The sequence below is a fragment of the Periplaneta americana genome, chromosome 15, assembly GCF_040183065.1.
Source record: "Periplaneta americana isolate PAMFEO1 chromosome 15, P.americana_PAMFEO1_priV1, whole genome shotgun sequence".
NCBI classification, from domain to species: domain Eukaryota; kingdom Metazoa; phylum Arthropoda; class Insecta; order Blattodea; family Blattidae; genus Periplaneta; species Periplaneta americana.
Genome location: NC_091131.1, coordinates 60,434,662 through 60,461,034, shown reverse-complemented (window position 1 = coordinate 60,461,034; position 26,373 = coordinate 60,434,662). Strand labels below are relative to the sequence as shown.

The window sequence follows — 26,373 nt, the reverse complement described above, 5'->3', positions numbered from 1 at the left end:
AGCGCGTCTGGCCGCGAAACCAGGTGACCAGGGTTCGAATCCCGGTCGGGGCAAGTTACCTGGTTGAGGTTTTTTCCGGGGTTTCCCCTCAACCCAATACGAGCAAATGCTGGGTAACTTTTGGTGCTGGACCCCGGACTCATTTCACCGGCATTATCACCTCATTCAGACGCTAAATAACCTAGATGTTGATACAGCGTCGTAAAATAACCCAATAAAATAAATAAAATCTGATATCTTCTTCTGTCCTGAGCTAGCTCTTCTACCGTTCACCATTCCCTCCAGTGCAACCTTCAGAAAGCAGTTTCTTCTCAACCAGTGACTCTGCCAATTTCTTTTTTTTTTTTTTTTCTTTCTGATCAGTTTCAGCATCATTCATCCTTCATCCACTCTTTCCATTACAGTTATGCTATGTTTGCAGTTTTTCTTGGGAAAGATAAATGCGGTGACTTTATAAGCACTATCACCATTTATTCAGTCAAATGTTAGAAAAACCAAAACGTCTGTAACGCGTTCAATTTCGGTAGATTAATTCAGGCAATATTGTGGAACAGCAGCGTAACATGAATTCATATATGCGTCACATGCTTTATACGTAACGGTAGCGATAATGGTATTAATCAAGATCAATAGCTTTAACCGATATTTGGCCTTTATAGTGTTCCGTTATAACCCTTGTGAGAATTTTGATTCTAACATTTCTGTGGGATTTTTGTCAAATGATAACCAGCGGATGTATGCCTTGATAATTAGTCAACACGATGCAAGACTACCAAAAAAGAAGCCAACATAGGAAAGAGGAAAATGCAGATTAATGATTCCAGAACGATACGTCCATTCATACCATGTCCATACCACATATCGTCGTTGTTCCTGCAATAACACCTATGTGACATATTTATCGATTTTCTGATTTTTGTTCTATTAAACAACTTAAATAGTGATACAGCAAATAATAAAATCTCCTATATGTAATTATACTTCTTTCTTTCGAAAATGTAAGAATTCACAGTCTCCTATGTACCACTGCTATAGAATGAATAAATGTGTTTTTTCTTCCCACTGAAAAATGTTATATTTTGCACATAGAAGTTATTGCAGGAACAACGACTATATACTGTATATCCTCACATATTGATGTCCACTTTTATTTTCGTTCACTTTTATGTCCACATTTTTGGGTCCATGTGACCCCTATCCACACATAGTTATGTCCATTTTTATTTATGTCCATATTTATGTCCATAATTATTCCATTCTCATTATCTGAAAAATGTAACAATCTTCCTACATCTACATTAAGTATTAAATTACATAATTCTGATTGTTGTCTTATACAGTGTAAATATCCGATTATTAAAGAGTCCTCTGAAGTTAAGTATTTAGGCATAATTTTCGATAATCATTTAAAATGGAACCAACACATTAATTACCTTTGCAATAAATTACGTAAAATAGTATATTATTTTGTTTTATTAAGGAATTACTTGTCAATAAGTTTATTACGCACAATATATTTAACTTTATTTCAATCGGTAATTATGTATGGAATTATAGGATGGGGTAGTTCATTTAAATCCATTTTAATCCACTTTATTTATTACAGAAGAAAATAATTAAAATATGTCTTCATAAACCTATTGATTTTCCATCTCAAAATTTGTTTCTAGACTTTAATGTACTTAACGTAAGACAAATTTATTATATTGTATTAATAAAATTCATACATAAAAATCGAAATAATTTTGAATTGTATTCTCATAGTTATGAAACAAAAGGTATGAATTCTTTAAGATTGTTTGAACCAAAATGCAACACTGTTACGGTATTTAATCATAGTAGTAATTTAGCCCCAAGAATATATAACAAATTTATATTTAAATATCCCAATCTTATCAATTCCAATAGTTCTAGTATTAAATTTAAAAAGTTATGTATGGATTTTATAAAAACTGAAATTGTAAATTTAAATTTATATACTATAATTGCACAGTACACATAAGACAAATTGTATTGTATAATTATTAATTTCAATTCAGGAATCCGCCCCTGAGCACGAGTTCTACTCTTACAGGGGCGAGCTAAAGTTTTTCTGTATATATTATATTTTATCTTACAATTAATAGCAAAATAATAATAAATAAATATATGTCCACTCGCAGAATGTGAAATGTATATATTATGTATTTATTTATTTATTTGTTTGTTTATTTATTTATGCTGAGTTAAGGCCGTAATACGCTCCGTCAAACGAAATTGTACAAATACTGTGTACGCATCATTATTTATTAAAACTGTTCTTAGCTTTCTGTTTCATTGTCTATTGAAACTATTGATCGACAAAATTATAGAGTATACGAAATGAAATTCGACAATTATGTCAATTCCTTTTGTGCCACTGACAGACTTTCAGGTTGTTTATGATAGGCTTATAGATAACACCGAGTCTGAAGTATTGGATTTAGCGTTATACATAGAAAGAACTTATAGAAGATGAACACCTGCTCTAGGAATGAAAACAGAAATTCCAGTAATACTCCTACCTGAAATATGAAACACTTATAATGTGGTTGTGACAGGACAACATCGCGAAGAAGTAACGTAGTTGAAGGATCACACAATCGTTTCCAAAACACATCGTCACACACAACACATCGATCTGGAAATTCATGGAATTCACTAAGGCCAAAAAAAATAATAATAATAATAAATTATTTTAATCCAAGTGCTTGGCGAGGATCGGAATGTGCGACATCGAATTCAACGATCGCATCTGATAAATTTAACTTAGTGGAACAGATTGTTCAGAATTACATCCACTACAAGGAAGAAGGCGACATCTCTATTTACCTTCAAGCTATTAGTTATCGACTGAAGTTATGTGAAGGTGCAAAAGCAAACTACGACGAATAGCTAATTGGTTATGCGAAGTGGACATAATTTTAGATGGACATAACCTATTGGCCACTCATGCAGTGTACAGTACTTACTTACTTACTGGCTTTTAAGGAACCCGGAGGTTCATTGCCGCCCTCACATAAGCCCGCCAATGGTCCCTATCCTGAGCAAGATTAATCCAGTCTCTACCATCATATCCCACCTCCCTCAAATCCATTTTAATATTATCTTTCCACCTACGTCTCGGCCTCCCCAAAGGTCTTTTTCCCTCCGGCCTCCCAACTAACACACTATATGCATTTCTGGATTCGCCCATACGTGCTACATGTCCTGCCCATCTCAAACGTCTGGATTTTATGTTCCTAATTATGTCACGTGAAGAATACAATGCGTGCAGCTCTGCGTTGTGTAATTTTCTCCATTCTCCTGTAACTTCATCCCTCTTAGCCCCAAATATTTTCCTAAGAACCTTATTCTCAAACACCCTTAATCTCTGTTCCTCTCTCAAAGTGAGAGTCCAAGTTTCACAACCATACAGAACAACCGGTAATATAACTGTTTTATAAATTCTAACTTTCAGATTTTTTGACAGAAGACTAGATGACAAAAGCTTCTCAACCGAATAATAAAAAACCGGACCGACCCTTGTAGCTGATTTCAGGGCCTTGTTCACTCCACAGCACGATAGACTGGTAACTAAGACTTTGGTGGTTCGAATCCTGCCTGGAAAGGAAACTGTTTTTTTGTTCCTTATTCAAATTTATTCCCAATACTTTTCGATTGCAGCGATATTTTACTACTTAATTAACTTATTATTCTCAGAACATGTATTTTACCAGCAATCGAAAAGTATTGGGAATAATTCTGAATAAGAAACAAAAAAAAAAAGTTAACTTCCCAGGCAGGATTCGAACCACAAAAGTCTAATTTACCAGTCTATCGTGCTCTGGAGTGGACAAGGCTCTGAAATAAGCTACAAGGGTCGGTCCGGTTTTTTGCCACTACTGTACATAAAAAGAAGACATAAAATTTGTGTTTTTGGATTAAATGAGGACATATAATTCAATGAACATACATTTATGGTCATATTTTGTGCACCTTTATGTAATGGGCGTAAGAAAATGTACATTACATTTTTGGACATCAAAACTGGACCTCGTGCCTGTGTTTCAGATTAATCTCCATTTCCCTGTGGGGATTCGAAACTGAGTTTGCTAGATTCGTAACCAGAAACGCTACCGCTTGGGTCACGCCACATAATAATCTATTACCATGTAGACAATTTCTGTGGTTCCAGAATCTCGTATCCAATGTATTACAACGATCTGGGATCTGGTTCAGGCATCCCCATATTGACGTACTAAGATAAAATCTGCCACTACCGCTCGTCTTGAGGAGCGAACTACAGGTACCCACAATGTGACGTCAACACCGTTATTTCCAAAATTCGGGCAATGCTGGACAGGATGACAGCACTAATGAGGCGCGTTGTTCTGTCAATATCCTGCCGATAGGAAGAGACTTTGATTAAGCGAGCGCACAACAGATTTCCCAGGAGAGCTACGTGAAGGACAAACATTTTGTACCTGTGATTATCTTCCTGAGGGACAGCGGCTGGTCTTTGTGCGCGGCTGCACGGACACTAATTAGAGTGCGGCTGGGTCCAGATTCTGGGCTCGGCCGTATGAATGCGTGCGCGAGACCAACAGAGGCACAAGTACAACCCATATGGGCGCAACGTTCACGTTCCCCAATTACATCATTCCTGACGAATTAAGAACGATTTTTGAAGAAAAATGTTTCTTGAATGAGTGTGATTCAGTAAGACGTTGCATTAAAATTATCATAATTATCCTATTATTATTATTTCCATATTGTAAGATTAAAAGCAATTACTGAATTTCCCATCATTTTCAAAGAATGATGATTATTGTATCAATTACACATTGACAGGTATGTCACTGCATATTTTCTCGGTGTGGAAAGTATCTAGTAGTGTGAATCTTTTAAGATCGAAATCAGACGATATAAACCCATTATTTTATTGATTCTGATCCATGTTAACACTTTGTTTAAAAAAATTAAAATTGTTTAACGACACGTTAAAAGTGTTAAAATTTAAAAAAAAAAGGTTATGTACCTTAGACAGACGGCCCGTTTCGACGCCGGTTCTGCATCATCTTCAGTGTACATTATTTTAGTACCGGAATGGTGAAATACAGAATTATAGTTAGTGTATATATAACTTATAATTGAAATAATTATGAGCCATATACTCGTATGTACTGCGTTGAATTTCCTTAATCCCGCCCCCCTTACCTTTGACATTCTTTGCTGATTTTTGTGACTCATACTAATATAACATAGTTTCAAGACAAATTCATTTCAATTAGGAACACGTCTTCACTGCTGTATAATATAACGTCAAGTCTTTCGCATAACAGTACTATCGGTTCTATTTCATGATTATGTAGCCTATATGGATTACATATTGTAAAATACTTCATTAGATATATGATGTCTTCCAAACTAGCATTTCGCTCTTTTATTATGGCAATTGATGTATTTCGTATTTATTGGTGTGAGACAGTATCATTGAGTAAATTTTTCGACTCATAAAATGAAACCTGTAATAATGTAGGAGATGCAGCAGTAGCAGTAGTAGTAGTAGTAGTAGTAGTAGTAGTAGTAATAATAATAATAATAATAATAATAATAATAACAAAAATTCAAAATATACTGGGGCGTAGAAGTCAGGACCGCTAGAAAGATTCAAGACAACAGACAACAAGTAGGATAAAGTTACCTAATTCCGTGATACATTTTTTCTTCACTGAATATTACTGGATTTGGTATCTTGCTAGGAAGTTCACCCATGTCTCAGATGCACTGTTTCGAGAAAGATGTCTGGCGCTATGTTCGAACGGCAAAACTTTGACTGGCATTCAATTTTAAAAAAGTATCACGGGATTAGGGATATCACGGAGTTAGGCAACTTTACCCTACATGGAATTAGTCTCAGAAATCAAGAAGATGTGGAAGATGTGGAAGTCACCCGAGTCATGCATCCAGTAATACACTCACCAATGGCAACATACCGAAGACATTAGTCCAGCAGCTACACTTTATACATCTGCAGCATATTCTATCACTAATTAAAAAATCAGTAATTTTAGACACACATCACATTGTCCGACGTTTTCTGAATGCTGAATAGTTTGTGATACTTGATGTAAATCCGTATCATTAAGACATGTATAATTTTTTCCTTGTAGGAAAATGAAAAAATCTATTCATATAATAATAATAATAATAATAATAATAATAATAATAATAATAATAATAATAATCTCGAGCGCAGCCATGAAGAGCAATACACATCAAATGCTTTAAATATATGTACAAGAATTGATATTAATGCTGAACAACTTACTATTATTTTTGTATATTGCATTAAATGAATGCGATCGATGGAATTAATTTAATGAGTAAATATTCGCTAGTACAGTCCTGGGCACAAGAGGGAAGTGAAACGGAACTCAGAAACCCCGACCCATGTTCTTTTCGCTTAAACTGCCTTATAAACAAACACACAGTAGCCACTGTATATCAGTGATGGATTTCAGGCAACCAGCGAGGCCGAAAGTTCGTAAAAGCCTTATAAAATCCGTCACTGAGTAAGACTTACTTCCTATGTAATCATCTCAGCCGGGGAAGGTGGAGTGGGAAGTTAAGGAAAATCTACAGTCTCAATTGAGTTAATAGCGCCTAGGGCTGCGCTAGTAGAGAATTTTCCGGCACTAAAAGATGGGACACCAATAATTCAGATTTCTAAATCGTTTCTGGAATTTGTCATGGACAAAGTACGTAGGTAGGTTTTCTTGGATACAATTGTCCCGATGCCATGGAACACGTTCCATTGCCATCTCTCATGAATAAATTGCTTCTAAGTACAAACAAATATGGCACGTCACATAAATTCGAAGATAACAAAAACTCAACGTCTAAACCTACTTTAGGTAATTATACTGAAGATGAGCGAACATGTGATGATATAAAGACGTCATCCACTGTCGTCCACCAGAGACTCCATATGCATTTTAGCAAAGCAATAGCGTTACGGACTTTGAGGAGCTACAGTGAGTAGCGAAATCCGACTTTGTAAGTAAACTATAACGGTTGGAGAGATCAATATGCTAACCACACATTACTCCCGTATTGGTTGCTTGATCGTTCACCTCTACTGAAACATATGGTACAATGAATGTAAATCGAACTCGGTTAATTAATTATCCAAGATTTCGAATTAGACATGTTTCAATTTACTTTCTACGCCAGATGAATTATGATTCAAATACAGGAACACTTTTCGACAGAAACGGTCGAAACCAAACAAATTTTTGAAGCCCTGATAGGAATCGTACCCAAAACTACTTCATAAAAATAAAAAATTAATGCAATATAGTAAAAACGAGACTTATAGTTGAGAATTTACACAACATTGCCAAAATAGAGGCATTGGAAGTTGTTTAAACCTATGGTTGTGTTCTTTTTTAGCATTGTTGTCCTTGAATATAGCACCGGAATTCCTGGATGCACGCATGACACAAGAGATCTGTATTCCTTCTGAATCCTTTCTAATCTCCATAGCACTCTGGTTCGCGCTACATTACGGGCTGATTTTCGTATTTTTGGAACTGAATTTCTTTAGATTGAATTGTCCAAAAATTCGAATTACAGACGATTTGTTCACACTGGTTATATACCAGGCATGAAACAATAGCGCCACTTGAAGGCAAAATAGGACAAATAGTAACTGACATACTTCTTATAGGATGATAATAATAATAATAATAATAATAATAATAATAATAATAATAATAATAATAATTATTATTTTATAAGCACAGAAAGTGTAACACCTCGTAAATAACAATGGAACACAAATCGGGATCCACAACACCTCCCTGCATGGACTACGCTCCACGATACAACATAAATTGGTTCTAAATATAAGCATCTTACCATTAGAACTTAGAACCTTTCAAATTTCTTGAAAAATGATCAATACAATCTCAGAGAAGGAACAGTTTCCAACAATAAGACGATTTGGCTAATGCACTTGAATGACAATTGGTAAAATTAAATACTGTAGTTGAAATAGCCAGAAACTCCGCTAGAAAATACACAGGCAATTAAAATGAACGGAATACACGTAACTGTCTTCAGTAATAGATGTGGAAAGTGCAACAAGCATAATCAACCATTCCACGGTACTTTATAACAGGTACCTTACAGTACTAACGTCCTAAACTTAACTCAAATTGCAGATCATGGACGAACACAGAAATAATTCCATTTAAGAAAAAATCCTGCTCTAACCGGTAACCGAACCCGGGACCTCATGAACTATACCCAGAAGTTCATGACCATTTTTTCATGAGGCTGATCAATATACAGAGTAAATAGTAATTGAATAAATTGTGTTTCTGTATTGAAAATATTACTGTAAAAGAGAGAATATACTGGATTATGTAATATATGTTTTAATATACAGTATGTGCGCCGGAGATAGAGAATTCTAACTTTTATTGTAGAAAAGATTGTGACTTCTCATGCCTTTCGCAGAAACACGTCAACTAACATTATTTATAATATGATTCGCAGATTTTACATCCTTTAAGAGCTTCGAATGAAAGAAGCATCAAGATATTGAAGACGGTAATATAAATCTGTGACACTTGTAGCGGACAGGCATCTGTACAATCAGATCGTAAATTACCTAATTTCACTGAATCAAAAGTAGCAATTCAAACCTAAAGATGCATATTGCAGTTTCGATGACGATAATGATAATGAAATTATGGTGGTGGTGGTGGTGGTGGTGGCAATATTTGTGCAAATATTGGCGAACACCCATTTTCTTGGTTTGAATGTAGCATCAAAGCACTATCTTCAGGCGCTCTAGGAACAAGTTAATGTGAGGGTGCGGGAAGGAATAACGTAATTTCCGAAATCAATAGAAATCGGTTCAGGGTATCGTCAAAACACGCGATGAAGGAAGCGCCAACCCTTCCTTGTGAACGCGGGCGGAGAGGAGCGGCGCGCGTTTTTAGCCACCGTGTTAATTACATGCGATCCTCACTGTTTTGTTCATGTCAATTGGTATTTGATCCCCGTGCGAGTCCAGTTTACATTCTCTCCCCCGCACCCGCTCACTGCACAAACAGTAGTATCTGCATGCAGCAGCGGCTCAAGTGCCGCGCCGCATCAATTGGTCTGTCAACAAAACGCCGAGTTTACAGTTCGATGATCATTTACATCTGTTTAGACAACACTGTTGCTTCCTACGCTCCGCTATTTATTTAATTCCTATCATATTGCACAACAAGATACAGGTCCGCAATAACTAAATAGATCGCACGCAGAATCACACAGCCATTTTATAGAAACCCGCATGAGCATGCGCCACATTTTCATAACATAGGGCTAAGTTCTTGGAATTTTTGGATTGGAAAGCTTGTTGCTAGTGAATCGCTTCGGTAATTCAGATGACAGAACGCTGGGTTGCGAAGGATGACTATACACCTGAGTTCGAATCCCGGCAATGACAGAGTCGTTTTTGTGATGGGACAAAGGTCCCTGAAGATTCTTTTGGGTGTTTTCCCGTTTCCTTCCACTATTCTACAGTCATTCTTCATTTTACTGTCCTCCTATAACACTTTACAACAAAAAACTTCCCGAAGCAGACGATGTTAAATATTTAGGTATGCATTATATCGCCGATTAACATGGCGTAAACATATTGAAACTAAACGTAAAGAATTACATTTTAAAACATCAAAAATCTATTGGTTATTGGGACCTAAGCCAAAACTGTCATTAGAAAATAAACTTCTTGTTTATAAAGTCGTACTAAAACCAATCTGGACATACGGTATCCAACTGTGGAGAACTGCTAGCAACTCAAACATTGAAATATTGCAGAGGTATCAGTCTAAAACTTTACGTTCCATTGTCACTGCACCATGGTATGTCCGTAATGATGTCATTCATAGTGACCTAAACATTTCAACTGTGAAAGAAGAAGTAAATACCTGCACCGATTAAATCAACATCCCAATCATTATGCATTAAATTTGCTGGATAATAGTCAAACAATAAGAAGACTTAAAAGCACCAATGCTTTTGACCTTCCATTCATTTTTACTACAGCAATTTGAAACATTACTATTTTTCTTTTGGAGTGTTGTCATGGGATAACATCTCCACTCATGTCATATTCTTTTATAATATTTACTTATTGTCTACTGTAGACAGATTGTAAATGTGGAAGATGTTAAATTAAAAAAAAATCTTTATTTCAATATTAACTATAATTTCAATAGTATTCACCCAAAACAGTGATATGTGATGATATATTGAGTGTACAGTCAATTTCATCAAGTGTTTAAGTTATGTTTACAGTCAGAACTTCATACCAAGGTTTAAGCCATAGTCACACTTTACTACTTGACTTCTAAAAATGCAACAAACTTTGAATGCAAATGTGCAAAAATGCGACAACCACATTAGACTTCAAAAACGAAGATGGTAATGGAGAAAATGAAATCAGAGATGTGTTTGAACTAATCTGAATTTAAATGAAATACTAATGGCATGGGTAATGTTCAAAAAGATATTGAGCAATAGATGTTCATGAATTTATGCAATTCATGTAAGTTAAGTGAACAAATTCTTCAAATCGACTTATATAATTCCATCGCATTCTGTAAATTGTGACCGAGGATTTAGTTAAATAAATCTTGTAAAAACTGAAATTACAAACCGCCTTTCAGTAAAAAGAATTAGTATTCTGCTAACAATAGATCTTGAAGTGCATACTAGTAAAGAATTTCCATCTTTAGAGTGCCCATAAAATAACGTATTTTAATGTGATGTAAATTCAGCAGTAATTGATTCTAAACATACCTACATCTAATGATTTACTTACATAATTATGTCTAGGGTGTGATAAGATGGATTAAAAGTAATAAAACTCTAAGTAACAAATTACACAACTTTTTGTTTCTGCATACTTTATTAATTTTATCTTTCTGCACAATTATTTATAATACTGCACAAGCATTTCGCAATTTGCACAAATATAATTTTTCATTTGTGCATTTTTGCGACAATTATTTCTTTTCTCACTTAAACCTTCCCCACTGTTATGCTAGTAAGTATACAAAAGACACATAACATTCCTACGAGCAATGAAGTGCCACTGCACCTCTGAAAAGTTGACATAATATCGTAAACTAGTTTCTAATTGTGTAGCTATTACCCTAGCATGAACACCACTGAAACCAGGAATACACAATTCAGGCGAGGCAAGCCGCACGTGGAAGGTACGGATGGATGTAGAAGACATAGTTTCGTTGTCTGTAAAGAGCGAGACTGCATTAATGGAATCCAGTGTACATTAACTGTTCGAAGGAATTCAAATGTAATCAATCGCGAGAACCCCTTAGCGTTGTCATCTCAGTGTGGCTACACATGGTCACAATATTGTCGAAAAATAACTGCCTAGTTCTAAGCGAGTGTATTCACGGTGGAGTTACGCACCTGGCACGGTAGTCCCTACAAACAGTCCAATACATACCTGCACAAACAGCGCACAACGAGCGCGCGCGCTCCTTCGGAGCGGGAGAGCTGTGTTTACCGCTCGCCGAAACGGAGAGGAAGATACGTCAGAATGACATAGACTTGCTGTAGGTAGAGGAGAGGGACACGACCACTCAGTTATCTAGTGGAGTGCAGTGTGTAGGCCTATTCTCAGTAACTGTTTCACGTTGCTTACCTACTGCTACAGTACAGTATGGAGGAATCTAAAAGACGGAACATAACATTTAACGTTTACAGCTCGAACTTATTGATCTTCAATGTGACCTAAGAGCTAAAGATCGTTTGAATAATACTGTACTACTAGCCTGGTTGAGTTTTACAAGACTAAACATTAGCAATAATATCCACGACTACACAGGCTGGCTGTGAAAATGATTGCTATGTTTGGCTCAACATTTATATTTGTGAGCAACTGTTTCCTATAATCAACTTTAATAAAGGCAGACATCGAACATCTGTAACTGATGTTTCATTACGATCAGTAGGCTACTGTTCCTTTCAGCTGCCAACAGCATAAAACCTCGTTTTGATGTACTGATAAATAAAAATATAAGAAAATGATATTGTACATTTAAGTAGCTATAGAATTTCTATTATTTCTGTAAAATAAATATTTCTTTATTAATTAATAATAGTCCAAAATAGTTTTGCAAACACCGAACGGGAATTCATTTCATGAACACTCTTACTAGTACTGTATTTCCTTTTGTGTATATTTTGTACGAGATCACCCCTTCTTCCAGTCCACCCTTATACAGAGCGCAGCTAATATCTGCATTCCGCTCATGAGCTGTGAGCCGGCTCAAAGAGCGCAAACCTTGTGCAGGTCTGTTCTAGTATATACAGTCACAAAGCTCAATACGTAGTAAATATGCATCCATAGATAGTTGCTAACCACTAGGATCGCTAATATCGCCTCATTACAGACAATGCGAAATAGTACCCTTACAATCTATTATTCCTAGCACCCTCACAACTCAAGCTTCGTGACTGTATACTAGTCTGTGCTACAGGTCCCTGTTGATCCGATACCCTACTGTAAATGAATACGTCATGTCGAAAGCGTGTCTACTCTCATGGTGCTTGCCTCATTCCTTTGCTAGCACACGAAATCAGACCCGAATAACCCCGACCGACGCAAAGACAGAGATCTGCATAAAATTATGAGCTACGAGGTTTAAATAGCCGGACCATCATCTCCTACTTTCTCCATGCACTGTTCACTAGCAAGTTCACCTTCGCTTTGCTTGCGTAACCAGCTGACTACATCAATGCTCATCTCAAAGCACGGCACTAATAATTTTAAATTGAACCTGTAATTGCAAGCTGGACCGGCACAGGACTGAGGAAGGCCGCAAATTAGCTTCAATTAATCTCCTGTCCAAGTCGGAACGCGCGACGAGCCTCTCAGGAGAGAGATGCGTGGGCCGCACCGCCACGACGAATCAAGTCATGGACAGGCCGATACCTACTGTTGCTATTGTAACTTGCGCTGCGTTACTGTCTGAATTCTAAAACGTTCAATCGTTTGCTAATTGGAAATAACTTGATTTATTTATATTCTGTATTACTGAATTTATTATTTGCAACTAAACACCGATATAATTAAGAGTTAATTATATTAGTAGTACAATTAATAAAACAAAAACCTAATAATGGAACAGTACAGTAAATATACGTTAATTTAGATAAAACCAGAATTCTGTCTCTTTCTGAATGATCACTATAATTTTTTCTGGGTCTGAGATCCTGAACATATTTTCTAAAACTAATTGCCTTTGTTTTTCTCTTCAAAAGTTTTCCAAAGTATGGTATAAAATCTCAATTTACGTTAACATAGTATCGTCGCCTGAATGCAAGAACTAGGTAACTTGGTTTTTCATATTTTGTGACATTGCCTATTTACTTATTTATTGCACTAAGGAATATGTCTCGTTTTCTTTTACCTATTTGTTATATTGGAAAATAGATGTCGCTGGTATCGTTCAATCAGTTACCTACATTTTGGATTACATTTTGTGCGATTTTTGCTATGCTATAAAAGAGGTAACTAAAAAACGCAAATTTCGAGTTACCTAGTTCTTGCATTTACGTGACGATATATTAGTAGTACAATTTATTAAACATAGCCTAATTCTGAAAGAGTACAATAAATATGTGTTAATTCAGAAATATGTCTGTGAATCACCAATATTTGTTCTAGGTTTGAGATCCTGAACGTAACATTGAAAGGAAAACTACCCTAAAAGGCTTCGTTTCCTCCCCCCCCCCCAAAGCTTCGCAAAGTGTTGTATCAAATCTCAATGTGCGTAATGTAAATCTTCCTCACGTCATGGTCTAAACAATTCGAGGAGGTAGAAGCGGGGAAAAAGTCACTTTTTATGTGTAACGGGAACTATGGCATCAGGCTGTGATAAGGTAACAGTGCACCTGCAGTAGTATCGATATCGGACTTAGTCACGTAAACATGGAGATTTAAACATTTCTTGCACCTTTCCCTCCCCCACGAAAATCCTTACATCATTCAATGTTTCTTGGGTCACATTCCAAAACTCTCAATTGGTAATATGGCTGCAGCTATCATACCTTGACCCCGTTACTAATCCAAGTACTGTCGTATCATATTTTAGCGTTAATACTTCTATACAAATATCCCAGAAAAAATTAACGTTAGCAATTTCCAACATTTGTAAATTTAAGCGACGAAGTTAAGTGAAAAAGTTCAGTGATTTGGATCAGTCAGTTTGGTAACATCTTAACGTATACACAGTTGTAATACGGCAGAAATGAGGAAGATGTAAGCAACCCATTCTCATACACCAACAAACGTTTGCTCGCAATGGCCTTGTCCAGAACTGCTATCACTGTCCCACACTGACAATATTAGCTTTAGACATGTTTGCAAAACGTCTTCTTGTCTCTCCACAACACGCATTACTGCAATTCTACATTAGTATTTTTCCCTTTATTGTAAAGTTTTCTTCCACCTCAAGTCCAAGGCTACTTATTTTCTTTTGTAAACCTCTCTGTAACTTCTAGCACGCGTTTGCGTTCAAAACCGAATCAAATAATCTTAACACTTCTCTTTTTGAGAGAAATCACATTTTATCACTTTTTTTTTTAATTTCACTACACACATCAAAATAATTTCCTGTAAGTGATGGAATAAAATGCGACAACGAAAAAGTAATACTTGTTTCCAATTGAATTCTATTTTGTGGATGGGCTGTTTCATTCCTACAAATTTCACTTTTTCCATAGAGTCTGTAAATTTTTCCCAAGATAACATCAATTGCACATGCACAACCGATAATACATTTAAAGCTTATATCTTAAAATGTGTATTAGGCCTACTGCTACATAAAATTATAATTATCATTGTTATTATTATTATTATTATTATTATTATTATTATTATTATTATTATTATTACCATCATCATTAATCAATCGAAATTTTCAAAAATTTGAAAACGAAGACAAGAAAACATATTTTACGAAATTGAAAGAGTGCATTACATTATTAACACTGTAACATTAATTTTAGACTCCATATTCAACATCAAAACCAATTTCAGCAGCCTGTAAATGTTCTTACACTAGTTCAATATACTGTAATTAAATAATAAAGTAAGTGTAGCGTTAAAATAAAAGCAAAAGCAACAAGGGAAAAATAATATATTGTGAATGACAGTAAGAGAAATAACGAAATTATGAGCTCTACTCCCAAGGGGAGCGGGAGTAGAAAATCAGTTTCGTGCTACCTACGTAAACAATAGAGGCCTGATCTTACATTGGAAAGTACGGTCTATAATTTTTACTGCCTTTAATTAAAGTGATCCTACTGTTGCATTACGTCCACAATGTGGATACTGAGGGACAGTCCTGAAGATAATAAGCAGATGTATTAGTAAGTCCACTATTTGAGTGCCTCTAACTTCGTGATGCTAGTATTGTGTTTACGTCTACAGTGCGCATACTAAGGGGCGTGAGGAAGGATTAGCAAGTGTAGTTACACAATAGAAACAACATGTGACTCACTGGCAGCTGAAATAGCAGTTCATTCTAAGGACAGCATTCTGTTTTATGATATCTGAACCTCCTGACGGCTACACCACAAGAGTAACTTACTTATCTGCCTCTCGAATTCAAGTAAGGGTGGTCTTATAAGAAATACCTCGACATGTGATTCGTTAGTTGAAATCAACGCATTCAGTAACTCCCTCAAATCATACAGGAGTTCCACAAGGGAAAATAATTTTTCAGAAGGAAGAAAAAAATAATTAAAGATCAATGGACGTACATAAGGATATAAAATAATTCGGTAGAAAAAATTGATGAATATGATGAACATAAATGGCATCACCGAGGATCGGTGTAGGCCTATTGATTTTTAATTAATTTTTTCTTCCTCCTGAAAAATTATTTTCATTACTGACAGGAGTTTTCATAAAAAAACGACGATAGGCTATGCTAATTTAGCAAACTTCCTCTTATGTAATAAAGACCATTTTCCAACTAATTCAGCCATGCATAATATAAATACCCATTGAATGAATGATTTTCATACACCATCATCAAATTTATCATGCTATGAAAAGGAAGTACGTTACATGACAATAAATATTCACTAGTCTTCCTGGGGACATTAAAAATCATAACCAAAACCCATTAATATGTTAAAATAAAACTAAAAAATTACTTAATATCTTACACCTCCTATTCTGTAGATGAATTCTTGACATTTCACAGTACTGTATAAATATTAACGTAATCTCCTGTGTATACAGGGTGAATGTGAAATAACCCTGCAGGTTGAAAGGGGCGATAGGGTGCACTTAAATACATGCAAAACCTATATTACGTTTTGTGATTAAATGCACGGTTAATTAGAATATTAAGTTGGAGGTTTTAGCAGTCCGGCAACATCACCGCTCACACACACTTCTCGTAATACAGATGTAAGAGGTCAACGAACACCGTCAACGCGAGTCTTCCTCCCTCGCTACGACGCGACGCTGCAAGCTTCTCGCTTCATTCAGAGGCTTGAAAGTAGTAGTTTTTAAAATTAAATTTACACTAAAACCGTCCATGCTATTGAAATACGCCAGAGGGATAAATGATTCTGTATCAGATTTTCTATCGATATGGATAAAATCACGATCGTACTCGCAATACTGTAGTTACCGAATAAGAGGGTGTTAAACATTTGGGCTCCTCTGATTGAAGTTTTGGCTGATATGTACATCTATTATCAGACAGTACATCTCACTTGGCGATGTATGTCACAGAAAGAACAACTGTTTGCATGCATATGAATTCTGACTAGTGTAATATGTAGCTAGTTGGCGATGTATGCAATGGAGGGGGAAAGGAGCTGGCCACCCTACCTTGGTATCACTTGTGAGGTTCAGACCTGTCTTCGGACAGTTGACTAAACAACAACAAACATTGGGAGAAAACATTTTTTTCTGAGAAATCTATTTACTTTCCACCATTATGGTATTACACTTTTATGTTACATACAACATGAGTTATTCAATCCGAAGATCTGCAGGGTTGTTTCACTTCCACCTGTTTATCTTACATTATTAAATGGTAATCACAAGCTTACTGCACTGTAATACCGTTGTTATTAATGTAAGAATTCTCTGTACATATGTCAAATTTGCATATACTGTATGTTAAACATAAGATTTGGACATGATCTTTATTTCAACTGTAACGCAACTGTAAGGATATTATGGAACAAATAAATCTAGCTAGCAGGATTAATATTTACCATAATGACCACCTTTCTCTTTTATATCGAATTATGCACACTTCATCCCCCTATTATTTATTCGCTCGTTTTCATATTCTCTCTCGCTATCATAATATTAATACTCGATCACAACGCGATAACACGCTAGAAATTCCACTTCACACATCATCTCTGTATTCCTCATCTTTCACTGTTGCTACCTCTCGTCACTGGAACTCTCTGCCGCCTGAAGTCAAGGGTTGCCGAACAGTGAAATCTTTCAAATCCAAGTTAGAAAATTATCTTATGACGAGTTGCCAAACTAACTTACTATTATGACAAGTGTTGTATTGCACGTTTCCACGTATTCACATTTTTTTTATGTTCTAGTGATATTTAACTTATTTTATATTTTTGTTTTCATATTTTCCGATAATGGTATATCTATAATGTGATAAGTTGAGCTATATATAATCATAATTTTCCTTACTGTGTGTACTTAAAAATATTGTATTCATTGTATGCTTTGTACTGCACTATTTTATTACTATTATTATTATTATTAAAATTCTTATTTTTTATCATTATCATTATTATTATTATTAAAACTCTTATTTTTATCATTATTATTATTATCAATAATTGTGTTATTTTTTATACTTTGTATGTCTCATTTATTTTGACCTGCTGTTCACATTTTATTATGCTTTTTCCGTTCTTTCTTTATGTTATATATTATGTTTGATTTCTACTTACTTGTTGTTTACATTTTATCATCATGTTATTCAGTTATGTGTGCAAAATTGTAGTGTACTTTGTAAATTTGTAGTGTTTTTGTAACGCAGTTTTACTCCTGGTTGAGTGTTAGAGAAGCCCGTATGGCCTTAACTCTGCTAGGTTAAATAAAACATTATTATTATTATTATTATCATCATCATCATATGCTGTCTGTACCGCTTAATACGGAATTCGAGTGCGTTTCAAGAGTAACTCGATTCTCTCTGACTTCCGCAATCATATAATAGTGTACTTAAATGGTGTATTATCATCTCCTCGTATGTAATCGCACATTTTTGAGTGATGAAGACCTAACAATGATTGAATAAATAGCATGAGACTTTCAAGCCCCAACAGTCACAGAAACGAAGGACAAAATGGCATCATTGAGAGAAGTCGGCCTGAGGGATCGAATCCGAAGCGAAAGATTGATATCTACTGCCGCGTGCTGAAAACTTGCACAATTTCACTGCGGTTGATACTGCAAATCAAATCAATAGCGTCCAAAGCTGCGAGGCCGGCGGCCGGACGGCCCGCTCACGAGTCAAGCCTTTCAGTCCATTACTGCTGTCCCAAGTCCACGACTCTTGTAGCCATGTGCACAAAGCAAACACTCAAAAAGCCAGTTGAATGTAGGCACGTAACCATGGGTTCGAATTCCGCACTCTATGCGAAACATGTGGAATACGTCATCAACATGTATGATTTCTTCCTTATGCAGTGTGTGATTCTGCGTATATATGAATGTTTAAATGAACGTATAATTTACGTATAATGTGTATGAATGTATAATGTGTTTATGAATGTAAAGATTATGTGCATGCGAATTGTATGCACGGGGTTGGACACTGGGTGCAAGTGGTTTTGAAAGTATGTATTTATACAGGGACATCATTTTATTTTTACTAACATTTTTGATATTAACTTGCCTATACCTCTGGATCAACGCCGTTTGCTACTCCCTTCCACGACTGGCGTTCGATGATACTTGCGTAAAATACAAACAAATCACTTTACTAGGTATATGAGGGAAGAAAAGTAGTTCATCCATTAACGTAAACTAGGAAATATTGCGCTTTTGAGTTCATGAGTGTTTTTACTCACGAACTGAGCTGTCCATGTGGACGTATTCATTATGCATTGTATATTATACTGTCTACAGCACATTAGCGTACAATATAGAGAATGAAGTTCAATTGAAAAATAATCATAATATGGATATTTAAACACATTTTTGAAAATGGTTGCCGTTCATTTCGATACAGGCTTCAGTTCTAATGTGCAGTTCTAATCGCACTCTAGACTATTGTACGTAATTCCAATTACCAGTTTCGTCCTTCGTACTAGTAACTCATGATGAAATAATTCTGTACCTACTCTATAAAAGAGTACTTTACGTACTGTAAATTCAATCTTCACTTCTGCCCGATCCGAAAAGATAAAATTACTCAGACATACTATCTACTGTCCGTCCAAGTGGTTATGTCGTAGGGTTGTAGAAAGGGAGGAAATTACGTGACAGTTAATTACTTAACGAGGCCCTTTTATTTAAGTTATTTTAAACAGTTGTATAATATTACGTAGACGTCCAATTCCTAACAGAAATTAATGTTTTCAGAAAATAGCTAAGACAGCCCAGCCACTAGCTGGCGAATAAAAGCTGGTGGGGGAAACCGGGATACGACGTAGGCAAATGGACGACAGTACCTGTGCGAAAATGATTCAATATTGAAAGCTCTTTCGTCACCGGAAAACGCGAACATATTTTTGGAACGTACTGTTTACTATGACCGTAAGGCTACTAATGACTGTATATGCGGTCTTGGATCTGTGTGGAGGACGGTTGAACTTCATTAGTAGAAGGGGTGGGAGTGAAGTACATTAAAAAACTCAGGTACAATAAAAATTGAAGTAAAAATAAAATGATATCCCCGTGTAAGACTACAATGAAGTAAATTGTACAGTGCAACAAACTTTATTATGTGCAATTTAGTTATCTTGTTCACTTATAGAAAACAACCTGCCTTAAATGGCCCTTATGTTGGCCAGTAGATGCGGGTGGATTCTCGTAGACTGTAGAAAGACAAAGCAACAAATTACGAATATCATGTTATTACGAAATTCTTTCTGTGTTGTGCACATTGATAATGATAAATAATGGCTTTTAACAAATAATTGTAAACGTTTCTCAAAACCGCGACTGATGTCCAGACTCAAAGAGGCCTCAAAATTGAGTTTGAAGTTCCAAAGACGGAAGGATACTCAAACGGAACACGATTTTAAAATGGATGAACAATTTTCTTGTTCATGGTAGTGTCGTATTCTCATTTCGTGGTAACATTGCACGTTCTGTTTTAATGCCCCAAAATAATGAAGGAGTGCGAAATGCAACAGAAATGCGACAAGCTAGGCAAAACACACAACGGAATGCCTAGGACTAGTTTCAATGTTACAGATGCTGAAAACGTGTATTTTCGTGATATTTCAAAATAGTATAGATATTATGAAACAAGTTTATAATGTTATACATTTTGTGGCACGAGTCAATGTTTAGGAAACGAACTAAGAGAGTTTCCTAATTTTGACGAGTGCAATAACTTTGACGAGTGCAATAACTGTGTAACATAACTGTGTTTCGTACGTTATTTTTTGTACGACATTACACTACAGTACATAAAAAACCATCAAATTTGAGTCCTCTAGAATCAAACTGCACTACCGAAAAATCTGATTTGTCAGAAATGATGAAAAACTACTGCAGTTAAGGCTCCAAACGGTGATTTTAGCACTAAAGTTAAGGCAGATAAATTCTTGTTTCATTCCAGATGAGAAGTTTATCACAGTTCCTGCATAACTCTGCACTGAAACATACCTTAATCCCATATTTCATAATTCGGAGAAAGTACAGTTTGATTCTACGCAACTCATTTGTAATGATAGGTAGTTTGACAACATGGTCTATTAAGAAAGAGTTAGCTATGGCACAATGATGTATTAAATACAGCAGCGGTTCCCAAAGGGGGCTCCGCGAGTGATTCTCAGGGGCTCCGCCCACGGCAATTATGAAGATAACAAAAATTTCTTCTTCCATCTAGTCTCTAGCGTGAAAAACGCAAACTACTTCCATGAAGCGAAAATACTTTCTCAGAAAATAGTTCGCGTTTTCTTTCTAGATGGAAGCACCAATAATAGAGCTACTCGTTACTGGAACTATCTCGATCTTTCTTGCTTGCCAAGTAGGCCTACTTGATGATTCTCGAAATTTATTTTATATTTTACATACCAACCAGGCAGCGTTTATTAATTGTGATACGTGGAATCTACAATCTATTGACTGTTATTTTGCCTCAAACAATATATATATATATATATATATATATATATATATATATATATATATATACACCTGCATGTTAATTTGGTTGCATAAGTGTTAGCTAAACTTTCGTTGAACTATAACTATGACTTAAGACGCGCTACGTAATACCCGAGAGTCATCAGCTATCAACCAATGCTCAGTCAAAGGGGGATAACAGCAGCTTTAATCTTACTTTAAAAGAAGACAATGCGAATTTCTTGAGATTGAGTTTCGAATATGCTGAACATGATCCTGCTTCAGAGTCTGTGATACCTAGTGTAGAAGTACTGAAATGAGTTAAAAAACGAAAATACTGTGATTCATATTTGGACATGGGATTCCCTGAGTTTGCTGATGGACGTTCACAGTGTGAGATATGTAACAAAGTTTTGCCCAATAGTTCTATGTTCCCTGCCAAGCTTAGAGATGGCATTTCGAAACTCATCCTGACTTCACAAATGAAAATGCAGACAGGTACTTTAAAAGAAAAACTGACGAACTCCATGCAGTTCAGACAATATTTTTATCTCATGTAAAAAATAAATATACTTGGCTCGGAAACATGACGGCCTCTCTTCTTGGAATTGGTAATCTCTCATAAACCCCCATCCTCTACTCAACCCCTAGCCGCGTGGCAGAAATACAATAGATCTCAGCATTGCCAAATCTAGTAGTCATTGCCTCTACCTGTTAGGTTTCACCCATTCTCAGTGTCTTTGTCGACGTGTTGTTTTATACCGTTGTGCGCTTCAATATGTCTAATTTATTCCGGCCATGATTAATGAGTGTTGGAGCAGATGATCCGCAGCCAGGCTTCCTGATACACCTGAAGATCCAGGACCATCACGACAAGAACAACAAATAACACCGTCGAAGAAAACGGAATATCTTATTTGCAGAGGAGCGTAGCTAAGAAAACGAAGTGTTAAAATTGTGTCTAACGTTAGAAATTCTATCCATAAAGTAATCGAAAGTTCAGGCAGTTTAATAAGTATAAATCTTAACCACTTAACATCGGACGCAACCGGCGGAGTTGGATATATGGGCATAGAAATTAAGAATTACGGTTCACCAACTAAAGAGAAAATAAACAAATTAAAATAGAATTCGGTAAGATAGACGATTTTATACGTGATTTACTTCGCCGAACAGTATGTGAACAGTACGCGAAAGAGATATCGCCAACAGCAACACCGTCCTTAGCAACCTAAATAATGACATTATTCACAGCAGTGCTTAAAACTTTTCTAACTTACAGCAGTGAATTAAATGTTTTTAAATCACTCTCTACATGACAAGCAACATATTAGCAATAGTAAAATGAACTTCTTCGCCAACAACACATTACAAAGAAAAGCCCTACAATTTAAAATTAAATTTACATACCAGTAATGAATAAAATATTGTATAGCACACTAGAGTAAACAAATTTTACGCGTTCGTGGAAATTATCATCCAAGGCTACGCTGATAAAATCTAACTTTACTCTTTTGTACTATAAATTCTATAACTATTCAATGATCACAGTTTCAGAAAATTTTACCGGCGCAACATTCTTAATTAAGTATAAAATTCTGGAACTTCAATAACATGAGAATTTAACACTTATTATAGAAGTCTGCATTTTTTTGTTTATTTAGGCAAAACATGTTAGTGAAAATATAAATATTAGGTAAAACATGTTAGTGAAAATATAAATATAAAGTGTTTTTAAAATAAGTTTGTTCATTTTTACACCAATTTTGTTTTAGTAATTACAAATTAAGGTATATTTACAAAGATAATATAGTCTCACTGAAAATCGCGGTTTCACGGAACACAGTTTGAAAAACGTTCGCAAATCACAATGACTTCAAGAATTGGCAACTCGGCTAAGGGTTTATCCCTTGCGCGTGCCTGCAGTTAACTGGTGAAGGGGATGAGGGAAGGCCGTCATGTTTCCGAGCCAAGTGTAACGAGAAAGCACTGGAAGCGACGTACTTGATTAGTCATGATCTGGCTCTTGCTGGTAAACCTCACTCTTATGAAACCACTATTAGTGAAGGTAGTGAAGTGCATAGTGGACGAAATAGTGGAAACTTGATCTCCAGTGTGCCCTTATCAAATAACATTGTGCGTAGTCGAATACAGAATCTATCAAACGATGTTAAGAATATCATAATTTCCCGTATCAGTCAAATGAAATTTTCGCTACAACTTGACGAATCCACGGACACTGCCGGATTAGCTGTGTTAATGACGTTTGTGCGGTACGAATTTTCAGGTCCTTCATGAAGATATTTTGTTCTGCAAGCCATTGCCATCCTCTATAAGCGGTACTGAAATTTCACTGAAAACCTTGGGACAATTGCATTGACGTGTGCATAGATGGCGCAAAGACCAGACATGGTAGGTCCTGTTTCTCGCGCCGTTACAAGGATCAAGAAAGCTAAAAAAAAAGTACTAGTCATTGTGCACTACACCAACACCCTCTCGCAACGAAAAAAATGCCAGCGTTATTAAAGCAAGTACTACACAACGTCGTCAAAATGATCAACTTTGTTAAGGCACGACCTTTGCAGTGTTGGCTTATTCAGTATTCTGTACGAAGATATGGCAAATATAGGCCTACACAAGTTATGGTTATTACACATAGAAGTGCGATGGTTGTCCCGTTTACTTGAACGTCGAACGGAAGTTTCTTCACTTTTGAATGACCAAAACGTTTGCTAGCAGATTATTTGAATGATCAGGAATGGTTGTGCAAATTATGCTACTTGGCAGACATTTTTAAAAAATTAACTAATTCAACACATCCATACAAGGTAAACGGAAGACTATATTCGATGCCAATGACAAAATTGCCGCGCTGAAGAAAATGATAGCGTTCTACATAGAAAGCGTCGAGAATAATTATTTCAAACTTTATAGAATAAAATAACACAACAATGAATGACTCATTCATAGCAATAATAAAAGAACACCTTGACAATTTGCTTCAAAATTTGAATTCATACTTGCCAAGGGACACTCCGGAATCGATTCGAAAGAAATCTGAGTGGATTGTAGATCCATTTCCAGTGAAGTCAAAACCAGCAGCTCTCACTGCAGCAGAATATGAGGTCCTTATCAACATGGTTTCTGATAGCCACTGTCAGGCATCATTTAAAAGCAAACCACTTCCGGAATTTTGGGCTCATTTAGGGCAGGATCTTTTGATATTAAATTCAAAAGTTAAATTTATCTTACTGCCTTTTGGTACTACGTATCTCTATGAAACGTTACATGACTACAAAAACAAAATATCGAGCTTGTTTGGACGCAAAAGACGATATACGTCTTCAAACTCACTTCTGTGACACCGGACAGTGACAAACTCTGCGGCAAGAAACAGGCACATTCTTCACATTAACTTCAGTGTGCATGCAACATTGTAACATTTTTTTAAATATCTTAACTACTTGTTATATCATTTTGTAGATTTAAATAACATTATCTCCAGTACATATTTTTACTACTCTTTCCTTTATTAATATATCTTATTATTCACACTTTCACATACGTATCGTGTGTAATATGCTTCATAGAACATAGACAAATATAACTAAAAATTAAAAATTTCTTGGGGCTCCACGAGAAACTTTTGCTTCAAAAAGGGCTCCGTGGCTGAAAAAGTTTGGGAACCGCTGAAATACAGGGACATCATTTTATTTTTACTTCAATGTTTATTGTATCTGAGTTTTTGAATGTACTCCATTCCCACCCCCTCTACTAGTAAACTTTCAACCGTTCTCAACACAGAACCAAGTGTATACAGTCAAAGTCGCCTTACGGTCATAGTAAACACAAACAGTACTGAGTTAGTGAGTATAGTACGTTCCAGAAATATGTGCACTTTCAATATATTGAATCATATTCTCGCACAGGTACTGTAGTCCGTTTGCCTATGTCACATCCCGGTTTCTCCCAACGGCTTCTGCTCGTCCCTCTGTAAAGGCTAGTGGCTGGGCTGTCTTAGCTCTTTTCTGAAAACATTAATTTCTGTTAAGAATTGGAAGTCTACGTAATATTATACAACTGTTTAAAATAAATAAAAGGGCCTCGTTAAGTAATTAACTGTCACGTGATTTCCCCCCTTTCTACGATCCTGCGACAAAACCACAGTAGATAGCTTGTCTGAGTAATTTTATATTTTCGGATCGGGCAGCAGTGAAGATTGAATTTACAGTACGTAAAGTACTCTTTTATAGAGTAGGTACAGAATTATTTCAACATGAGTTACTAGTATGAAGGACGAAACTGGTAATTGGAAATAGGTACAATAGTCTATAGTGCGATAATATGCAAACAAGAACTGAAGCCTGTATCGAAATGAATGGCCATCATTTTCAAAAATGTGTTTAAATATCCATATTATGAGTATTTTTCAATTTAATTTCATTCTCTATATATTGTACGCTAATGTGCTGTAGACAGTATACTATACACTCCATAATGAATACGTCAGCATGGATAGCTCATTTCGTGAGTGAAAACACTTATTGTTAATATAGTAAGCTTACTGTATTTTGATTAAAGAAAAACCTAATGAAAATTATCAAACTCGAAATCGCGATATTTCCTACTTTACGTAAAAGGATGAATTACTTTTCTTGCTCCCTATACCTAGTAAAGTGATTTGTTTGTATTTTACGCCGGTATCATCGAACTCCAGTGGAAGGGGGTAGCCAATGGAGTTTCCGGTTCTGAACCTTAAATCCAGAGGTATAGCCAGGTTAATATTAGAAATGTCAGCAAAAATAAAATGATGTCCCTGTATTATAGTACGACAAATTGTTTCATATTAACCTTGTGGCAACAAGTTATGCCGTCATAATAGAAGTCATGACGTTTTAGTTGGCATGGTAATATTTTACGGCACTGATGATTTTCACTAAGAATAACAGATATTT

At 35.8% G+C, this 26,373-nt stretch overlaps 1 protein-coding gene across 4 annotated transcripts in view; it reads right to left on the bottom strand.

Moving 5' to 3' along the window:
- Positions 1-26,373, bottom strand: part of heph (polypyrimidine tract-binding protein 1 heph) — a 604,630-nt gene that overhangs the window by 493,382 nt on the left and 84,875 nt on the right. The window lies entirely within an intron of this gene.